The sequence below is a fragment of the Lichenostomus cassidix genome, chromosome 20 (genome assembly GCF_008360975.1).
Source record: "Lichenostomus cassidix isolate B80296 chromosome 20, HeHo_3.0, whole genome shotgun sequence".
Taxonomy (NCBI): Eukaryota; Metazoa; Chordata; class Aves; order Passeriformes; family Meliphagidae; genus Lichenostomus; species Lichenostomus cassidix.
The window spans coordinates 10,183,762-10,204,481 of record NC_139500.1 but is presented as its reverse complement, the minus strand read 5'-3'; the positions used below and the strand labels follow the sequence as shown (position 1 = coordinate 10,204,481).

General features: G+C 41.5%; 1 long non-coding RNA gene across 1 annotated transcript in view; it reads left to right on the top strand.

Annotated features, from left to right (window-relative positions):
- Nucleotides 1–20,720, top strand: part of LOC146428812 (uncharacterized) — a 155,960-nt gene that overhangs the window by 119,872 nt on the left and 15,368 nt on the right. Inside the window, exon 2 of the long non-coding RNA XR_014855979.1 lies at nt 5,176–5,281. This is a non-coding gene — a long non-coding RNA (uncharacterized LOC146428812). The remainder of the gene's footprint in view (nt 1–5,175; nt 5,282–20,720) is intronic.

Genomic DNA, 20,720 nt, shown 5'->3' with positions numbered 1-20,720 from the left:
GGAATGTTTCTTGCTATTAAACTCTGTTGAAGATAACTTTTGACCAAGGAGGACTGAATTTAGAGTGGAAAGAGAGAATAAATTAGTTCTGTAAGAAAAAACAACCCCACACTTTGTACGAGGGGTGGCTGTGGACATGTTAGAGGTTCTAAGCAAGGGAGACAACAGGATTTGGGAAGCTGAAGGAATATGATTTCCCAGTGGCCTCATGCAGCAGTTTTATAGTCAGAAGTGGAAGTGTCTCCTTTCCTTGAGTTCTACAGATATTAGAAAATGTTCTCATACAGGGAAGTGTTTTGATGTGACTGGGTGATAGCAACACCCAGCTCTGGGGGTGACCCTCAGGGGCTGAAGAGTTTAGACCATGTTTCAACCTTCCAGTGAATAAGATCTCCTAATGAGAATCTGTGATTGCTGAAGTCAGGCTCAGAAATTGAACTGCTCTCTAGCAAATGTTGGTCAAGAGGATGACTTGACATGATTTCAGGAGCAGCAGCACAGCACACACATTCCTCAGCTTCCTCCATTGGGTGAGACATTTGCTTTAACCAAAAAAGGAACTCTATATTCTTAGGTATCTAATCCTTCTTTTATCTAATCCTTCTCTAATCTTTGCTCAGAATGCTCCTCATGCCCTTTCAGTGCCTCCCCATGGGCACTCCTGCAGTTCTTCACCTATTGCCCCTTGAATCACCAAATGAGAAATGATGAGTTTCCTCAGCAAATGGGATCCATAAGTCTTCTAATCCAATATCCTGCCTCCCTCAGTAGCCAGCCAGGACATTTCAGAAGAAACCCTACATGATACCCTATAACTGGGGAATTGCATTTTGCACCAGTGAGGTATTTTTATCTCATGCAGTTAATAATTGGCATTTGTCCAGTCATATTTTTAAGTTTTTATTGTAACTTATTGTTTTGATTATCAATGCCAATGACTAATCCCTTTCAGATCTTTATAAATACTTAAATCAGTGATAATTTATATGAAGCAATCAACTCCATAACTTGGTTGTGGGCTGCATAGGAAACAGAATTTCTGGTTTTGTAATTGGTTTTGAATTTGTTTTCATTCATCTTTACCTGATGTTTCTTTGTTGCTGTTTTATAAGAGTAAAAAAGAACACATGTGCTGTGCTCTCTGCTGCTCACTCTTCCTGATCTTCTCACTAAATCAAGTCCTTTCACCAATATCATATGGAAGTCTTTCCCTGAATCTCAAAAAATCTTTCCTTCTCCATTCTTGGGCTGCTTATTTCCGCTACATCTGGTTTTGAAATGGAGTGAGGAGTGAACATAGCCATCCAAGGAAGGGTGTGCCATCAATTTACTGAATGTTATTAATATCACTATTTGCAGATTGTTCCAAAAATTGACTTATTTTCAAAATACTACTGAAGAGGGTGTGTGCGGAGCAGAATGTGTATTTCAAATAGTATGAAATTAATTAGATATATTTTTCAGTGTTATATCAATAACCCCTGTTTTGATTGGCAACTTAGCTTGATATCACCAGACAAATCATCTACTTTCCCCCCAGGGGTGTGCTGGATGCAAAGAGGTGTAATGGCAGGAATTAGTCAGAAATAATTGCAGAGACACAATAATTCCATGTCTGCCTATTAAGATGCAAAAAATCATGGACTGGATCCTTGGCTGGTGTGTCACGATTGGCACGATGCCACTTTACCCCAGTGAGGGAGCAGCCCTGTTACCTCAGTAATCCTCATTCTGGAGATGGCCAGTCCCAGCAATTCTGGTGGCTTTGCTTAGTGACAGAAACCTGGCTGCTCTTCCAGCTGCAGGGAATGTGGGATTCGTGAAACTCTAGCAGGGCTGTGGCAAGAGTTGCCCTGAGATTGCTGATTCCATTCCTGCTTTTTGTTTTGTTTGAGTTGGCTGGCTGGGATTGTTTTCCCTCTCTGCCAGGTGCAGAGTTGAATGGCAGGCCACACTCAAAAGCTCTTCTTTCACAAATCCACCCACGCTACAGATTTCTGTGTTCGTCACGTTCTGTGACATGTAGCTCTTGGAAATATGCAACTTGGAAATAATATCCTTGAATCTGAGTGTGCTAGTAAAGGAGAGATTTGAAAGTGTCCAGAAAGGGCAGGGAGAGAAAACTGTAGGAAAATAACTGGGAACCTTAGATTCCCTTGGAGTAGGATTGAGCTGGAACACATGAGCTCTATGAATTGTGAAGATTCAGCCCCAAATATGAGACACCACGCTTATGCTGAAATTAAAGATGAGCTGTGGTGCCAAATAAAGATATCTTGTGGGATTTCAATCAGATTTTGAATTCCCCACAACTATGTGTCGTGCTCTTGGCATCCAGCTGTGTGTGCCTGCTCTTGTCCAACTGCCCTACCCTCCAAATGAAGATAAAGATTCTTTATCTATCTGCTTCCAGTGATGCTTTTTTATCTACAGTCAGCAACCAAACCCAGCTCACTGCACCCAGTGCAGGGTGAAGTTCCTGTCTGAGTTCATCACAAAGGGACAAAGTGAGTTGAAACATAAACTGTCGATTTTCTACCAAGAAATACTCTGGGGACAGAGGAGACAAAAGAGCTGAATGTTTTCTATTTGGATAAATAAATATATATCTGGCTTAACAATTGGGATGCTTCTCTGCTCCTCCACAGGGCCTGATTTTCTCCTTATATCTTACTTTACACCAGGCTGAGTTCCTTGACTCTGCAGTAACTTGCCTGCAGTTTGCATTGGAAGCATGGTAGAGAAGAAAAGGAGTGATAGTTTTCAAGCTAACATGGAGAAAATTAACGGCAAAATTCAGAAAATTATGGGGGTAAAAGGAAAACTGATAGTTTGGGGTATTTCATAATGTTTGGAACAAGATTCAGGACTGCAATGATCATAAATTCCTACCACTTTGTTACTACTACCATTACCACTCAAGGGGAGGAAAATCAGCAGGCATGCACTAGGAACTGGATTGAACCCAGTATGTTCTTATCAAAAAAATAAAATGAAATGCAGAAACCACAATTTAAATGAGGTCTGATCCTCCATAGGTTGATATTTTGGCACAGATACTGATGCTGCCTTTTCTTTAGTTTTATCCTCATGGTGACTGTCTCCAAAACCAGAAGGGACATGGACTAGGCAGAACAGACTTTATTCAGCAGCATTTATTTCTAGCATTAGCTGTATATCTTAAACTGTTTGAGATTGTCCTGTTTCAGCCTTTCTTCTTATAATCTACTAGAAAATAGTCTAGTGGGAGTCTTTTAATATTACCCTTTTGCCTGTAGCTCTGTGATTTTGATTATGCATTGTATTGCGGGTGAAATTTGGGTTAAAGATAATTGTAAATATGGTATTGATATTAAATGATGTTTTCCCAACATTGCAATAATGCTTGTTTTGTTTGCTGGAGAGTTTATTACTTTTTGATCAATAGCATGTGAGATTTGTGAGGGAAATTAGCATAGTGAATAACAATTAGGAGAAAAATCAATGGCATTCAGACAAATAAGTGACTTGAAAAAGTCCCATAGGCACACATACACTCACACAGATTCTTTAAAGTGTAATACATCTCATTTTGAATTCCAGGAGAGGGGAGAGCTATTTGGACCAGAACTGAAACTGATGGCAGTAAATTGAGCTACTGTGGGGCTATTTGTTGATACTTAGTGTTTCTAATAGCTTGAATGTATGACTGCTTCATTCACTGGCTCCACGAACTTCTCTGACTCTACCAAGGCTTTTTCCTGCAGTTCATACCAGCCTATTTTCCTCAGGTTACCCACACCACGTATTTTTTGTGTCACTTGATATACTTACCTTTCCCCTCCACACAGTAAGCTCCAGCTGCCTTACAAGACCTAAGAGGGCTTCAGATGAGATAAACCATTGAAAAAGGTCAAAATAAACAGATAGAAGGTCTTAAAAATAGATTTAAGCTGTGCAGCTCTTTGCCTCAGCATGCCATAGATCCTGTAAAGTTCACATGGGCACAAAAACTACTTGATTGTGCCATAGAAGAAAAATCTAGATAGGGCTGTGAAACACAATTAAATCCTGGCTCAGAAAGCCCATATTCTGAGCACAGTCAGGAACTTCCAGAGTACTTTGGTTCTCTTTATCTTGGGACTTTGAATACTACAGAACAATTTGGGCTTCTTGTCTTGAGAGAGCCAACACTGCTGCTTTAGAGGGAGACGGAGAATTTGGTCTCCAGTCCTCTGCACTGTGATGATGAAATCCTGCAGAAAACAGCTGAGAAATAAAGCTGAAGGCAGGAGGAGAGACCTCCAGGAGGGTTTGGATCACAAAAAATGCTGGAGGAATGAGTGCAGAAGAAGCAAGGGCAACTCTGACTAGTGAGTTGGTGTTCTCAGTCTCTGTGCTTGGAGCAGCCAAGGTTCTGGGAGAGGTGCAGCTGTGCCAGCTGTGTTTGTTCCTAGAAGAGTCAGCCACAAGAAAATAGGTGAAACTCCCCAGTTTGGTTATGCTAAATCCCCAATTGCTACTGCCTCATTCAAACAAATTTCAGTCTCTGCTGCCTTGAAACAAATTCACAATTATGGCACCTTTAGCACATCTTGCAGATAATCCCCTTTTATCAACCAACATGTCTCTTTTTTTCCCAAGGGGCACCTGAGTCTGTGTTTCTGGCTGGGAGTGGAAACTTGCACTTTTTCTGGGTTTGGATTGAGATTTGTTTGCATGCACACTCCATAGATCTGAGCACGCTCCTCTCCTGCAGTCCTGTCCAGGAATCAATGTTTAGAATAATGGCTCTGCTTTCCTCTGAATTGAGCTGGTTAATAACTATTGCTGGGGAAATCAATCAGCTCTATGATATCTTATTACTTACGCTAATTTAATCACAAGGAATGGTTCATTGCTTCGGTTCAGAGGGCAAAATGAGTGTGTGTGGATATGAGAGTCTGTGGAGAAAAAGCAGAGGAAGGGAGACTTCATGAACTGAAACATGAGGGGTGGAAACAGCATGTTCTCTCCCAGGGCTGTAGGATGGATGATGGAGAGAAAACTCACACCCACTCTCCATAATTCCTGGTAATCTATAGGTTATAGATCCATTTTTAATGTTGTTTTCATGTTCCAAGGAACCAGATAGGTGGAGATAAATGAGAACTGTGCTTTTTTATGATCCCTCCTCCATTTTCTCTGTCTTCACAGGCTCAAAGAGGAGGAACATCAGGAGAGATGAACAAACAGAAGAGATGTGTGACTTCCACCTGGAGCCTCTGAGCCCATTTCAGTTTCTTTCCTACTCAAGAAAAAGGTAAAAGCAAAGGAATTGTTTGTGTGTTGAGAGTGTAATAACTAAAAAGGAGGAAACAGCATGTAAATAGGGTGTCTGAAGAAATAAGCTTAATTCACCAAATGCACAAATTCAACCTGGCAAAGATTGTCATCATGTTTTTGAGCTCTTGTCTAAATTTTTCTCTCTTTCCTGTACACATGACTGTGTTATGTAGAGGCCTTCCTGCTCCTCTTGTCCCTAGTGGAGAGTATTACTTTTGTCCATCATGGCAGAAAGTAGATTAAAATCAGTTTCTTCACACTTCGCTGTATCTCTACTGTAAAATTTTTTTTCAAAATAGTCCTTCATTCAGGGGAAAAAAAAATAAAAACAAAGTGTCTGTTTCCTAGGATAACCACATGTGGAGTTCCAGAAGCTCAAAAAAACCCCAATTATGTCGAGGGTAGCTGTGTAGGAAGTCCTTGCATCTCACCGATTTTCAAATTGGTACTTTTTTCAAGTAGCCTAAGTTCTCACAGCTGTACTTTTTACTACAGTCTTATTGGATTTGCTTTGTTTCTCATCCAGGGTGAGAGAGTAGATAAAACTGTTTACAAACTCTCTGAAAGAAAACACCTATTCTGGAGTTAAACCTTCCCAGTCTTCCAGTATATTGCAAAAAACCAGTGTGTGTTGGAGGAAAGGCAGTGAACAGCATTTAGCAAAGCCTTAAATAGAATATTGCTTTGTGTAGACAAAAACAGATGTGCTTTTAAGAGTATTGCCTGATTGTGCTTAATCCTCAAGGAAACACTTTTTCTGAGACAGTGGAATTGCTTTTAGATTTGGTCCTTTTCTAGGAGGGGAAGAAAAGGATCAAAAACTGCCCCATCATATGATAAACACATGTTAGACCATTGCTGATTCTCTCCATGCAAGCAGCACCATTTTCCTGACAAATGGGTGTTGAATACTTTTAGAAAAATAGCAAGCACCAGTGTTAACTGACGCTCTCTAATTCACATTATTAACTAGCTAATGGACTAGAGCCATCATGGTTTAATTGAAATAAATAAAACCATTAAAACTGTGAGTTAAAGTAACTGCATTTTGATGTGTTTGGGTTATTCATGTTGCTTCAAAATGTTATTTTTAATCCAAACACTGCTGGACACATCTTCTTGTGCCCCAGGGATAATACAAAGTATGCTATTGGCCTCTATTTTTGTACCCCATTTACTTCACATTCACATTGCCTCCAGTTGATTTTTTTCCCTAGCAAGACCTGATAACTTTAAAAGTAAAAACAATAAAAAGAATGAGGGAAATGTTGAATGGCTTTAAAACAAGCACCAAAATTTCAGTTTCTAGCACTGGATATCTCTAAAAATCTTTTTATGAATGTCAGAGGATTCTCAGAAATTCTTACCTTTAGCCAAGGAATTTTAAGGAATTTGATGGGGATTTTGCCGCAGACTTGGAAACAGTTTTTCTGATGCAGAGCTATTTTGCAATGTGTGACCTAATTTGTTTGGGGGTTTTTTGGTTATTTTTTGTTGTTATTGTTGGGTTTTTGGTTTTTTTTGTTTGTTTGTTTGTTTGTTTTTGTTTGTTTGGGTTTTTTTCGTTTAAACCAACTGCAACATTTGATGCAATAATATTAAATGAATTTTAGTGAGTGTTTACTTGATCACACAAGACTGGTTCTGTTCCTCCAACACCCTGGTGGTCCTTCAGTGCTCTGTTCTCTTGCTCACTGCTGCATCCTCTTGCCCCCAGTTCCTTGGGAAGCCCATGTTAGCTCCAGGTTTGCTCTGCTCCTTGCACTGTGTTGCACAGCTGTAAAGTGCATTATCTTTGATCTTCTGGGGGGTGGATTTCTGCAGCTGCCAGAGATGCTTTTTCATCAGCCAGAGAGAGGTTCTAAGTGGGAGGGGAGTGCTTTCAAGACCTGTTCTGAAGCTCAGTTCTGAACCGGGTGTGACTTGGAGCTGTCTCTGGGGTGGCTTTTTCTCTCTTGAGAAGATAATGTGACTTTAGTTCAACCTCTTCTTATTCAGTGAGTGATCAGCTGGGCTAGTAGAGTAAGAACCTCTCATCTTTTAGAATCTTCTTCACACAAATGTCACTCTAGTCAGGGCTCAAGCAGTCACAGACTAGACTTGTCTTTATTGATGATAGAAACTTGGTTTGTTCTAGGTTTACATCCATTTATTCCTCTACATAGTTATGTCCACAAATGTAAGTGGCTGTTCAGCCCATGGCTATATTGGCCTCCTGCTTCTGTGCAAGGAGCAGTTTCAGGGCACAAGTCAAGATTTCTGCAGCTCCAGGGATGCTTGACCTGTAAGGTGAGAGGGTTAAACTTCACACCATGCCAGCTGATTAAACAGGGGTTTAATTTCTCTTTTTCACTTTCACAGAGACAAGGACTCTGGAATAAATACATTACTTTTGTATGAAGCAAGAATATAAAATTACACCCAAAGGAAAGTCCTTAGTCTGTAACTTACTACACTCCTGAAATACTCCAGTGCCTATATTAAGTTTATTAATGAGGGCTGTGAGATCTGAACTGCAGTGCTGGCACTGCCATTTTGCTGTGCTGCTTTACAGTTTGGGGAAAGATTAATAATAGACATGATTAATTGTAGGGCAGGGGACCATGGAAGTTTGGGGACAAAGAAACTGGTTTCTTAAAAAAAATATATATATAGTTTAAATTCTAATTAATTGTACATCACCTGTTATATAACAGACTACTGGTATCAGCAGTGTCAGAAATCAGGGCCTGATCCTATTTCCCACTGAAATCGATGGGAGTTTTGTCATTGATGGAGCAGCTGAGCAAGAAGCTTGCAAGAATTCATTTATTCAAGAAATCTGGCTGCTGCTTCTGCTTATCTCTATTGATTGTACTCATGTCCAATCAGGTTTGCAGCATTAGCTGCATTACCTTACAATAACAGGGTAATTCACTTGGGGCATGTTCCTAGCAAGTCCTAGAATCCAGGCAAAAATAAACAAAAGGTATATTCCATGCAAAGCTGTCTTCCCTTTCTTCAGGGGTAGCTATTCTCTTGTTAGTCTTACATCTGAAGCAGCTGTATTCCCTTTTAGGAATTTGTATACTAAAACCAGAAAGGTGAAGTGACTAGAGGAAGTTTAGTTAGTATAAGGAAAGATGATATAGCAACAAATGCAAACTTTGGGCTTGGGAAATCTAGTTTAAGGTTTCAGTTCTGCCATAAACTGCAAGATTCTGTGCAAAGACCTTTTTATTTATGTGTATAAACGACTTGATGGAGATCTTGATCCTGCAAAGAGTTCTGTGTGTATCCCAATGAAGCACAAGGTTTCTGCAGAGGGTAGAGCTTATAAATAGAGCTTACAACCCTTCCTGCATTGGAGAACCACACTGCTTTAAACATACTGTTAAAGTCCTAAATTCTCTACAGGTACAATTATACAAGGCTGGTTTTTAAAGATATGTTCAGATCTGCAAACATACTTACAGGATGATATAGGAGAAAGTAATCTTTATACCGGTATAACTGAGTCTTCTTTTAAATTTCTATCGATATAACTTAACTGATTTAGGGGGGAAAAATGAAAAAAACACAGACCTGAATACAGTATCCTTAGTAAAAGTTTTTGAGGGGATTCTAATATACGTGGATGAGACTGAACACCAACAGTAGAATTCACAGTTAAGTCCTGACTGCTTTACATCTCAGTGTAGTCAAAGCAGCTGAGCAGTTGTTCAGTGAGGGTTAGAAACAGAAGTTGATTAATTCTTCAGTTTTATAAATGTTTGTTCAGTAATTTAATTTAACTTACTGTTTTGCCTTAGAAAATATCCCCACAGCTCCAGGTACTTGTTGGTTTATTTACTGCCCCAAGCAGCCATGGTAGGGAACAGCCTTTGCTGTTCTTGAGAAAACACAGCAGTGACACTTTGCCTCCCTAAGTTAGCATTCCCCAAAAGCTCATGTTCTTCTAGTCACAGGCTGCTGGGGAGATGACCCAAGGCATTGTTGCCCCTCTGGATGTTTGCAGGCAGAATAATCAACAGGGTTGTGAAACTCTTTCTTGAAGTGAGGTCTGCTTTCACATGGCATTTGCTCATAGGAAATTCCACTAATGAAAAATCTGGTCAACCAAATTCAAATTCCAAAGGACTTGGGGCTCTCAATGAAGCCAAGAATTGAACATTAAAATGGAATTTGGGAAGAGAGGTTAAGCTGAGTTTGTTTGCCTGTCAGCTGGCTCCTTGAGCCCCTTGTCTGTTATCAGCAGGGTAATGTATGAAAACATCCTGTGATGGGAGCTGCTCGTTTCTGCCAGGGCTTGCTGGGCTCTGCTGCTGGGTCAAGTTTGCAGATGTCACTGCCTTCTGAAGCAGCTCAGATGGGAGCAAGTGACAGCTCCCCTCTCTGCCTTGTGCTCCTGCAGGACTTCGTCAGGGAAGCAATAGGTGACTGGAGCACATGGGCAAGTGGGGAATAATCATTAATTAAAGATTAATTGTGCTCACAAATAGCAGCCAATCGCTGGATGAACATGTGACTATTCCTCAAGCCATCACTTGGTGTATTTTGTGCATATTTTGCCTGAATTGTGGCAGAAGTGTCTTTTCAGAATTGATCTGTAAATGTCAAGTGTGGACAGAAACATGATTATGACTCGAGAGATTTCTAATTAAAGGGCCTTGGGTCAGGCTCATGGGCAAAGGATGGGATTGGCTCTAGCCTTCAGAGCTGGAATTGCGCAAGGAATGCTGAAGGAAGTTCTGAACTTCTTTTGACTATTAGTAGGAACAGAATCTCCAGCAGAGTTAGGCTACTCATCTGAATACTCACTGAAATTAATAATAGAAACACAACCTGGGGATAGATACACTTTCTCGTTATTTCATATATTTAAAAAATATTTTTCTCTTTTCATCTCTCCTCCCTTTTGGTTTCTTTTTGTAAGTTTGATTTCAGAGGAACTGGACTGATGAGCTGAATGTTGCTGGGGAAGGAGCACAAGTATTACCCCTAAATTTTATGCACCAATTATGAGCACATCTAAAATATGAGGAGAAGAGAGAGAGCAGTAGACTGGAAGAGCAGAACTGCTCTTGGATCAATAGATGAGCTGACATTGAGGCTGCAGGACTGATAGAAGCAGTGGAAAGGATAGACATATTTGGCAGATTTCTGAAGACATTCAATAGCAACACCGAGATGGAGCTGATAAATCAATAGCTCTTTGGGCAGATTAGATTGATATTTTAAATGTATATGGAACTGTCCTAGCCAGGAGGAGTGAACAACCACTGAAGGAATAGATAAGCAGAAAAACATTAATTCATATTTCTGAATCTTTTTTGTGTGGTTATTTTAAGGAACTGTGTGGAACACCAAGCTGTTTTCTCTTGCAGCTGGAAGATTGGATCAGATGTAAGCTTGAATTGTGCTGTTACTCTGGAACTCCTCAGGCTGGGCATGGGTTAAATTAAAATTAATTAATGAATTATTGTTGCAGTGGAAAAGGATTTAACACAGAGGTTGTCAGCTAAGAGCAGGACAGGACTGGGGCAGCTGTACAGCACTGACTGGGGTGAGAGTTGATTCAGTGCCACCATGTGTATTTTCTCTGTGTGGGCATTTTCAGGAGCTGAAGGATGTGAGGAAAGTCTTTATGGCAAACCTTCCAACCACACCATCAACAAGACTTGGAACCTAAATGACACCTCACTGAAGACAAGGGGAGTTTGGTCAATAAAAACAAAACTTTTACAAAACCAAAGCCTTTATACTCCTTTTGACCAATCCATGTGTTTCCTCATGCTACCCATTATATCAGCTGTCATAAATTAGACACTGAAAGTTCTAAAGTGTTTTTAGCCATCTTGGAATTCCTGGCATGGTTTGCAACTTTTGGTGTGTGCTGCTCAGTGTTCTCTCTCATGAGGTCTCTCCATCTTCCCCAAAATCCTGCTAGAAGTTGAACTTGAAAGGTTTTTTTTTTTTTTTTGCAAGTGGCACTGTTGTTGTGTTCACCAGATGTTGTGAAGCTAAATTAAAGGAGGGCTTGTGCTAATGGAATTTCCTAGAAGTTTACGAGTGAATTATTATGCTTGGGAAACTTAGGCTATTTAATATATATTTCCATAGAGGCATGAGGGGAGGACTGTGCTGAATAAAGGAAATGAATAAATAATCATGATGGGGGGAAGGATGTCCTTGGTTTGCCTTCCCTTATTTTGAACTTGATAGAAGCTGGATCAGCCTAAGGATGGATCAGCCATTCATCTGTCCACACTGCATTAACCCAAGGAGTTTGTCTGGTACCCTTTTCCTGTCCAAGATTCACTGGACTGGACTGCCCTATTCATCAAGGGCCTCTAACATGCTAAAATGTTTTTGAAATAATTTTATTTAAAGGAAAAAAAAGGGTTGTTCAGAGGAAACCAATTCTGTGATAACTCGGTTAGAGTGATCTTGTCTTTAACTGCAAATACCACTTTATTATATTTGCATGTAAATGGGTGCCAGATAACTGTGACAGATGAAGAGAACATTTCAAAGTCATTTGCTTCCTGGAAAAACAGAATAGATCAGCAGGGCTTGGAGGGCTCCTAACTTGAGATGTATTACATTCAGTGTTGACAAAACTGATCTTTGCAAGTGGTTTATATGCCCTAAAAATTACCCTGAAAGAAGGCTGGCTCTGCAAGTTTGATCACTGTTAACTTGTGGTGTGTGTTATTAAAAGGAACAGGGAAATGAGATCTGGCAACTGTGTAGGGCTACAAAAAGTGGGGGAATTATTCTTATAGGACTGACAGAACAGATTTATTTGCTTGAGAAATCAATGAGTTAGTAAAGAAAGTGGAATATCACTTTCTTCACCAGCTATTTGTGGTTGGACACTCGATCTTCCTTCTCTTGAACACAAATAGTTGTTTCTACTTATGTATTTCATGATTGCTGAAATCCTGATCATCCACTGCAGTGAGAAAGGCTTAGGAGCAGCTGATTCCATGCCTAAGTTGTTCTCCTTCCCTGAGGAAGGGCAAGGCCAGGCTGTGCTGGTTCTGGTGGTGTTGGGCTGACTGAGGGTCTGTCTTGTTCCCACAGGTCTGAGGGAGACTCAGATGGCTCTCACCTGCAAACCAGGTGGCTTCCATGTGGGTTTTTTGGGCTACCAATGTCTCAAGCAGTGGAACAACTCATACCCAAACCTAAAAGCTCTGACAGGAACCCTGACAGAATGTTCCCAAGCCAGAGTTTTAGTGTGATGGAGATAACTCTTTTCCTGGTGATCTTGTCAATCTCAAGTGTAAAATATAAACTCTAAAGTTAGTGGCAAGTATGAATCTCGTACAAAAAAATTTGGAACCAAATCCCCTCAAATACTTGGAACCAAATCCCCAGGTATGATATCTAAACTAAACCTAAGTAAGCCTGGGCCCAAAACACTGGAATACCTTAACCAAAGCAATTTGCATCCTTACAGGGCAGAGATGAAGTCAAGAGAATGCTTTAAATGTGTGCTGAATCACAATTTGTTTGGATTTCATTTAGCTTAAACCAGCCATTAAATTTTCTTGAGATTGATTTTGAAATTATTTCAGTATGTCAATAATTATCCAGTTTTATGCAAGTTTCATTTGAATTGAACCTTTTTTTCTGGTAATACATATGTATGTACCCATAGTACAGATGTACATTGCTTGTGCATTTGTGTGCTCATGACTGCATGGGTTTGTGACCTCAGATTTGGAAGAGCTGGTTGGTGTTCTTGTTTGTCTTCCCACTGTGTGGCTTTGGAATATTCTTGCTTTCTGCATCCCCTCTTGCACTCCCTGTGACTTATGGACATCACAACTTCAGGGGAAAAGATCACATTCCTTTTCCTGTATAGATTTATGGTGTGCACCATATTCATGGAGGTGGTGACTTCTGGCATCACCAAAATCCAGAGGAGGTGAAAAATTTTAGAGAGTGTTAAACTGCAGATTTATGTTCATGATTAGCAAACACAATACTATTTGTAAGCACTGGTGTTTAAATAATACTTGTACAGTTTAAACTGAAGTCTAAGCCTAGGCAGACTAAAGACCCATTTGTGGAACATTGCCTGAGCCTGGCATTTGGTCAATTTAACCACCAAAACCCAAACTTTAGCTGCTGAAGTTGAATGGCCATGAACTATTCCCCAGGATTCCTGGCCCTGGATGTTGCACCCTCCTGGGTCCCCTTGTCCCCACCCAGTGCTGCAGAGCCCAGCAGGGCTGGTTGTCCATCACCCACCACAGTGACAGGTGTGTTGGGCAAAACAAGTATTAAGTCATGGTTTTAAGTAGAATGGCAGTCAGAAATTTGTGTTGTAGTTGGGCCAAGGGGTGGGGTTTGTGTAATGTCTTTCTGTCCTGTATTGTGAAGATATTATTTATGAATCTTGTGTGGGAAACTTTTTGGTTTTCTGTCTGTTTAATTTACCTGGGTTTTGTTGTTGTTCTAAGTTAAGATTGTATGTTAAATGTTGATTTCAATGACTTTGTGCCACCTCAGCCCTACTGATGCCACCAGTCAATACCTGGTAGACACATTTGTCAAAATTCCATGCAGTTCTCTGTCTCCTGGAGAGCCTTGCTCCTGCCCTGGAGCCCACCAGGCTGTCAGTATGGGGAAGCAGCAGAGATGCTCCAAAGGGTTTCACACTAAAAGGAAGTGGCAGACTGTGTGTTTGGCACCTCGTGCTGGATGTTCCCTTGCTGGGCAGCCTCTCCCTGTGGATGGGCAGGGTGAGCTGCCTTTGGGCCATAATGGCTTTGATTAAAATTGGCAATTCTGAGTCTCCTGCTGGCCCTGAGGCAGCTTGGTGAGATGTGACTGTGACAGCATGAGTGCAGAAGCCAGTAGTCCCATTTCCAGGCTGTTTATGTGTCAGTGCAAGCCTTGCCAAAAGTAGCACTTACAGTAAAATACCCTCTTGTCCTCCAACCTTTGCATTCATTAAATGAAAATAGATCAAGCCTAAATCTAAGGCTTTCCTTTGTTGATTAAACCACAATTTATGTGGTAAATATCTTCTGTCTGTTTACAGAAAATAGGAGTTTCTGGCTAATCCCACACTGACCAAGTGCAGCCACAGGCTGTGCTGGAGCCCTCAAACCCAGACTGAGCTCTCCCAGCATGGCATAGTCCCACACCACCACATCCCCTGCCTTCCTTCCCCCCTCTAGGCAGGGCTGAGGCAGGTTTGACTGCAGAGTTGGGTCTCATTGGAAACGTAAAATGAATATAGCAGAGCAGTTCCAAACAGCTGAAAGCAGATTTGTACCAGCACAGTATTTAGTTGCTGGAGACTTGCAGAATCTCGTATTTCTGACGGGCCCTGGCCAGGTGAGCTCTATTGGATGATATTATTCCTGCTGAGTTTTACTCCTTAACACTTTCTCTTCATTACTCCCATTTCCTCTCCAAGGAAATCTACAAGTGCCAGGAATTTGTACCTTTTACCCATCTGAAATCTCTAGCATTTGAGATGTGTTATCTAGGAAATTCAGACTAAGGAGGGCAGAGAAGATAGACATACGAACACGTGAGAGAGGGAAAGGGTACTGAGCAGTTTTGATTCTGTTCGTGGAGCTCAGGCTTCATGAAAACAAAGACACACCTAAAAGTAGAGGGTAATTAGAGATGTCAGCAAAATGAAAGGTGCAGATATCACTGCAGACCCTTCGGAGCCCTCAAATGAATTTCTCTGTGTATAGAAGTACTGGAGTGGAAAAGGCAGGCAGAGCTGATAGTTCACTGCAAGTTATTATTTGCTCAGATCAGAGCCCATTGTTGGAAAAGAGAGGATTTCAGAAGTCAAAAGAAGGATAGGATCTGCAGTGAAAGCAGGGAAAGACCATTGGGCTTAGGGTAATTCTAGTCAAGAGTGAGGGCTGAAAGAACAGATGAAAATGCAGGTCAGCTCTCAGTATAGATAGAGACCTGGGTTCCCTCATGCATGGAGTGCTTGTTTCCAGCCTTCACTGATCTCAGAAGTTTCCTTCTTTCTTTGAACTGCTCAGACTGTGGATCTATCTGGATGAAACTTTTTGAAGCTCTTTCTGTGCAAATCAGTTGAGACCATCCTCAGACTAAATCAAAGTTTTTGCAGGTATTTTACTCCTCCAAGAGCTACAGAATCATCTGATAGAAAACATGGAAGTTTTCAGTCTTCGTTAACACTTAGATCAGCACCTGAATCCACTTTGAAACACAAATACCCTGCTGAAGGAGCATAGACATGTCACATGCAACTGGAACACAGCAGAGATGCACAGAAACCTTGAGGTTTTGGGTAAAGCAAGGAGTGGGAGTGCAGAACTCCAGGTTCTGTGGGACAGCCTCTGCCAATGTAATCACATGTGCATCCTGAAGGGTGGAGGCTTTTCCTTGCAGTTCAAACCAAAGACCATATTTTTGAAGCTCTTACTGCTGCTCCTCAGGCTTTTTGTGAGTGCAGACACCTGAGTTTCCTGTAAACTGAGATGTTCAGAATTGTGCTGGGTTCAATCCCATGGCAGGAGCAGCTCCCTGGGCTTTGTGGCTGGCTGGAGCTCCAGCTCTGCACTGCAGCTGGCCCAGTCCCTTCCAGCAGAGCCCTTTGAGCATCATCCCTCCTGCTGGGCTGCATTTCCCTCCCTGGCTCAGCTGCTCAGCAGATCAGAGTTCAGCAGCCTCTGGCATGTGGGGTGGAAGAGCAGGAAAAGCATTAGAACAGAGCTCTGAAAATTCCTGGGTTGGTGGTACCTCTGTGCAGAGCCATGGTCTCCAGATGTCACAGGCAGCTTTGAAAATCCCAACCTCTGCCATGCTAGAACTGCAGATAATAAAATAATTTTCATTCAAGTCTTCTTCTCCACCCTCCACTTGCCCCTTTAACCACCCCATGCTCAGCGTGCTGAAATCTTGGGTCAAGCTGTTTGGAGCAGATTGCTGTTTTGTGTTCAGGATGCCTAATGTAATGGGATCCCTGATTGCCAGTGGTGTCACTAGGGAGAGGAAATAATTACTGTGAGTAACCTGTACTTTCTGATATCATGGCTTTGATTTTGGATCGTAGTTAGCTTGTTCTTTGTCTTCCTCATCAATACTGTTAACATTTCAGAATAATAATCTGTTGCTCAGCTGCTGGGTAGAATTTGGATAAGTAAGAAAACAAAGGTCTGAAAGTTGACGCAAAATTTTTTGCAGTGAACTTCTTTAACCTTTGAAAAAAGAGATTCATAACTTTTCTGAAAAATATTTTCCATTTTTACTCAGTTCACTTCCTGGTTATGCCTGGGAACAAGAAGCAGGAAGCACCATAAATCTTGTGAAAAAGCCTGTTTTGGCAAGTTTCCTAGCCCAGCTTTGCTGATCATTGAGTTTTGGATCATTTGAATAAGCTTCATGTGAGTAGCCAAGCTCATGTACTTCTTCAAGCCATTTGCAAACTCCAATCCCAAGAAGCCAACACATTGCTTAGTCTAGGCAGCCTGAACTCTGCCCTTTCCTGCCCAGCTTTTTTTCCCATATAAAATACAGTTTTAGGGCTGCTTTGGTGTTTTGGATGAACTTGGTGCTAATGTGACTTTCGGTTTTACAGCCAAGTATAATACAAGTAGGCGTCGTGCAACCTTCCTTCACACTGCTTTGCTAATACATCCTAATCCTGTCTGGTGATACCTTGTGCAGTCCAGAGGCTGAATTAATCCTGGGCAGAGTTTACTAGTTGTGCTAAACCACCATAAAACCTCTGCAGAGCTTTCCTAGGCTTAGCTTGAAGTTAACAAGTTGTTCCCTGTGCGACAGAGAAAGGCAGATTTGAACCCCAGCTCGTGAAAAATGGGAAAAGGTTTTCAAATTCATTCCCTCCTCATCCAGTGGTGGCACAGGGCTCTGTGTTGGGCACGGTGGGGTCAGTTGAGGTGGCAGGTGACCCGAGAACACATTCTCAGGCACAGCTGGTATCCCCAGGAAGGGCTTTGGGATGTGAGTGTTCCCTGAGGCATTAGGTCGGTTCTAGTCCAGGAGGAACAGGGTGTTGATGAGGGCAGCACAGCCCCGCTGACAAAGGGCTCTGCTGCCTGTCACACCTTGACTTGTTGAGCGAGAGCACAGCCGGGGGATCACAAAGCTGTCATCACAAAGCATTAGCATGACAAAAGGAGCGCTCCTCGTGTTTTGGCATGTCACACCCCAGTGACAGGGAGCACAAATACAGTCAGGCACACAGAACAGTGCAAGTCACTGTCGGCTTTGACAATGTTGGGCACCAAGGCTGTCACTCCTTTGACACAGCCCCTCCTTCCCCCTACCCACGCTGCCATTCGCAACAGCAGCTCGCCCACCGCTTTTATTTCTGCACAATGTGTCAATAATTACTTGTCAGGCCTCTGCTTATAGACCTGGGATGGTGAATAAACGCTTATTATGCCTGAAAAATGTCGCAAGCTTTACCATAAATCTTGTGTTACAAATGCACACAATAGGGGCTATTGACACAGAGGCAAACACTCACATTAACATGTAAAGTCATGCTGCCCAGAATGGAGTTTGACAAACTAACTCGCGGCAAAGGAGTTTGTTGACCTTTTCTTCGCCTCTCTGGCAACCAGACTGGGCTTGTGTGTGTTAAAAATCCATATGAACGGGAGATGAGAGGAGATATAAACACCTTCCTGTTCGGGCTGCTGGAGTGAGGATGCTCTCCATCTGAGAGCACTTCAGAGGTGGTGTTACCGGATATCATCCTCCACAGAGACACGAGCTGAGCAAGCCTGCAAGAGCTAAACTTGACTAGATCTGATTTCAGCAACCCATCGGGCTCTGCCTGTGCCTCTTGACCCAGCAGAGGCCCTGAGTGAAACATTATTTTGGTCTGGCAGCTGTTCATGCCTTGTCCCTGCAAACTGCATCACCTCGCTGGGTTTCAGGTTGCTCCTGGCAGTGATGGGAGCTCTGCCTTTGATGAGCTGCAGTGAATGGCACAGAAGGTGCTCATGTCAAAGGTGCAGGTGTCCTGAACTGAGCTTGCAGTCAGAATGTTTAAAAGGAATGTGACAGAATTAATAATTAGGGCTCCATTTTAATACCTGAGTGAAGTTTCCTAACTGACCTTTTTATAAACTCAGAGGGATTTACCCTCTCAGTGCCTTTAGGAGGGACAGGTGAACTTCTCAGCATTACCTGTACAGCATTATCTGTATGTAATCTGAGCTGCTCCCTGCGCCATTTTATTGTTTTCCACTGATTTAATTTTATTTTTATGGCTTCTAATGGTTTTCTTTATCTATTTCATCTTTGAAAAGTTCTTGTTTAGTTCATGCCTATTTCTTCCTGCATGAAGTGATTGAAGTTATCACATATTTTAGTATCTTATCCCAAACTTTTTCATATTTTTCAATATTCTCCCCCTCACGGCTTGTATTCAATCCTGTAATATCTACTTCACTTACTTGTTTATTTGATTTTGCTATGATATGTCAGTTCCCTTTCCATTTCCATTAACTGTTTGTCCACAACTTTTCAGTCTTAGACTTCCTATCTGAATCTAATGATTCAAATGCCAGGAAAAAAAAATTAGAAACTCCTGCTTCAACCACATTGTTATTTAAAAAAATAGGAACATATTTCTTCTGGGTATAGCCTTTACAACAGACAACTTCTTTCAAGGAAACAAGAATTTGGTTTGCTTTTAATAAAACCTGAAGTGTGGAATGCACTTGACCTAAACCTTTTAAGCAACACAAGAACTCTTTGGCAAATAGAGTTTGCATTGTGCACCCACTGATGTCCATGCCTGTTGTGGTGCACAGATGAATGTGTAAAACCCCATGTACCAAGTGCAATAAAAATCACACGAGGGTTTATGTGCACATATGCATCTGTAGAAGTTTCAGTTTACTTTGTAAGGACAGTGTGATGTTGAGATAATCTCTGGAAGAAACATATTGGCTGGATTTATTCCATCTGACTTCAGTTTTGATTCCACAACTGTTTTAGGCAGTCTTGTTCTGTCTTGCTGTCCCACTGCCCCATCCTGACACAGACCCAGATTTATTCACAACTTTGGGAATTCTCCTCTCTTGACCAGGTCAGCCTTGGTGAGGTGCTTCAGGGAGCTAAGCTGGCAGCAAACTATTGGCTTTTTTAGTGTGATTAATCTTCTTTTGGTGTTTCTTCCCAAATTGGTTCACTGCAAATTCAGAGCACAAGCAAAGGGTCATAAACACATCACAGGGAAGGAGGAGAGTTTTAGCTTTTGCACAACCACACCTGTAGGCTCTAAATTGTTCACCTGAATTAGAAGTCTAATTATTTTTGACTTCCTTTTTTACAGTCAGTAAAGTAAAAAAGCTACCTTCAGAAGACTTTTCAGGTTCTAGATTTCCCTAGTGATAGTCCTTCTAGATCTCTCTAGTGATAGTCCTTCGTTCTGTTGTATTTAACAATAATGAATATTCATTGCTGTTAACAGCTTAAACTGACCACGTCTACTTTGTTTTAAGTAAGCCGTTCTCAGTTTGGGATAAAGGAATTGATTGCAAAAGTTTTACCAATGTAAATGAGATTACTGCATTGCCCTGTTGCTGCTTGGCAGTGAACTGGGAAATTCACCTCTTCCTACTTGCAAGGAAAAGGAGTTTTTCCTCTTTGGACTCTGCTTCTTCTGTCTTGTGAGAGCATCAAAAATCTCAATAGGGTGTCCTGGGGCCGTGCTGAGCTGACCTAAATTCTACCCAGAGCCCTGAGCCTGTCGTCTCCTAGTGGCTTGGTGTCTTTTACACCCTGGGGCTAAAGGACAGGGAGAGGTGTAATGAGACCAGTGTGGAGCACTGACAAAATGACTTCTGCTAAATCTACTTGTAGAGGGAACTGCTCAAGGTGGAACTCCTAGTATTTCCTCTTCCATACCTTTTCAGTGCCCACCTCTTCCAGAAAAAGTTTTAAAAAGCTGAACTCCCAAATAAATTAGTTGGGGTTTTTTCTTTCTGAGCTCTGCAGAATCTAAGAAAGGTGAAGGTGATAATAGGACCTTGTAGCACAGAGAAGCTGACTGGGTTTGAGAGCCCCTTCTTGCTTTAGAAAGAATAGACTTAGAAAGTCTGTTCTGTTTTCTAGGAAGAAAATTCTCCTGAAATACTTGTACAGACACTACATGCTTAGTACTATAACGTTTAACGTTTTGTTTTGGTTTTTTTTTCCCCCTTTAATCTAGTGCACAGATGTCACTTCAGTCTTCAAAACAGTGAATGAGGTATAAAAATTACTGAATCCAGCTGTGCTCCTTCATAACCTTGTTTTTAGAGTATTAGGATAAATTAGAGCATGTCTTTGTTCCACCTATCTACAAGAGTGTTGGGCATCTCACCTCTTCTGTGTGTTGGGAGAAGTTTCACACTGTTTCTGTGCACTCCAGTAAGTCTCTGTTTTTTCTGTCA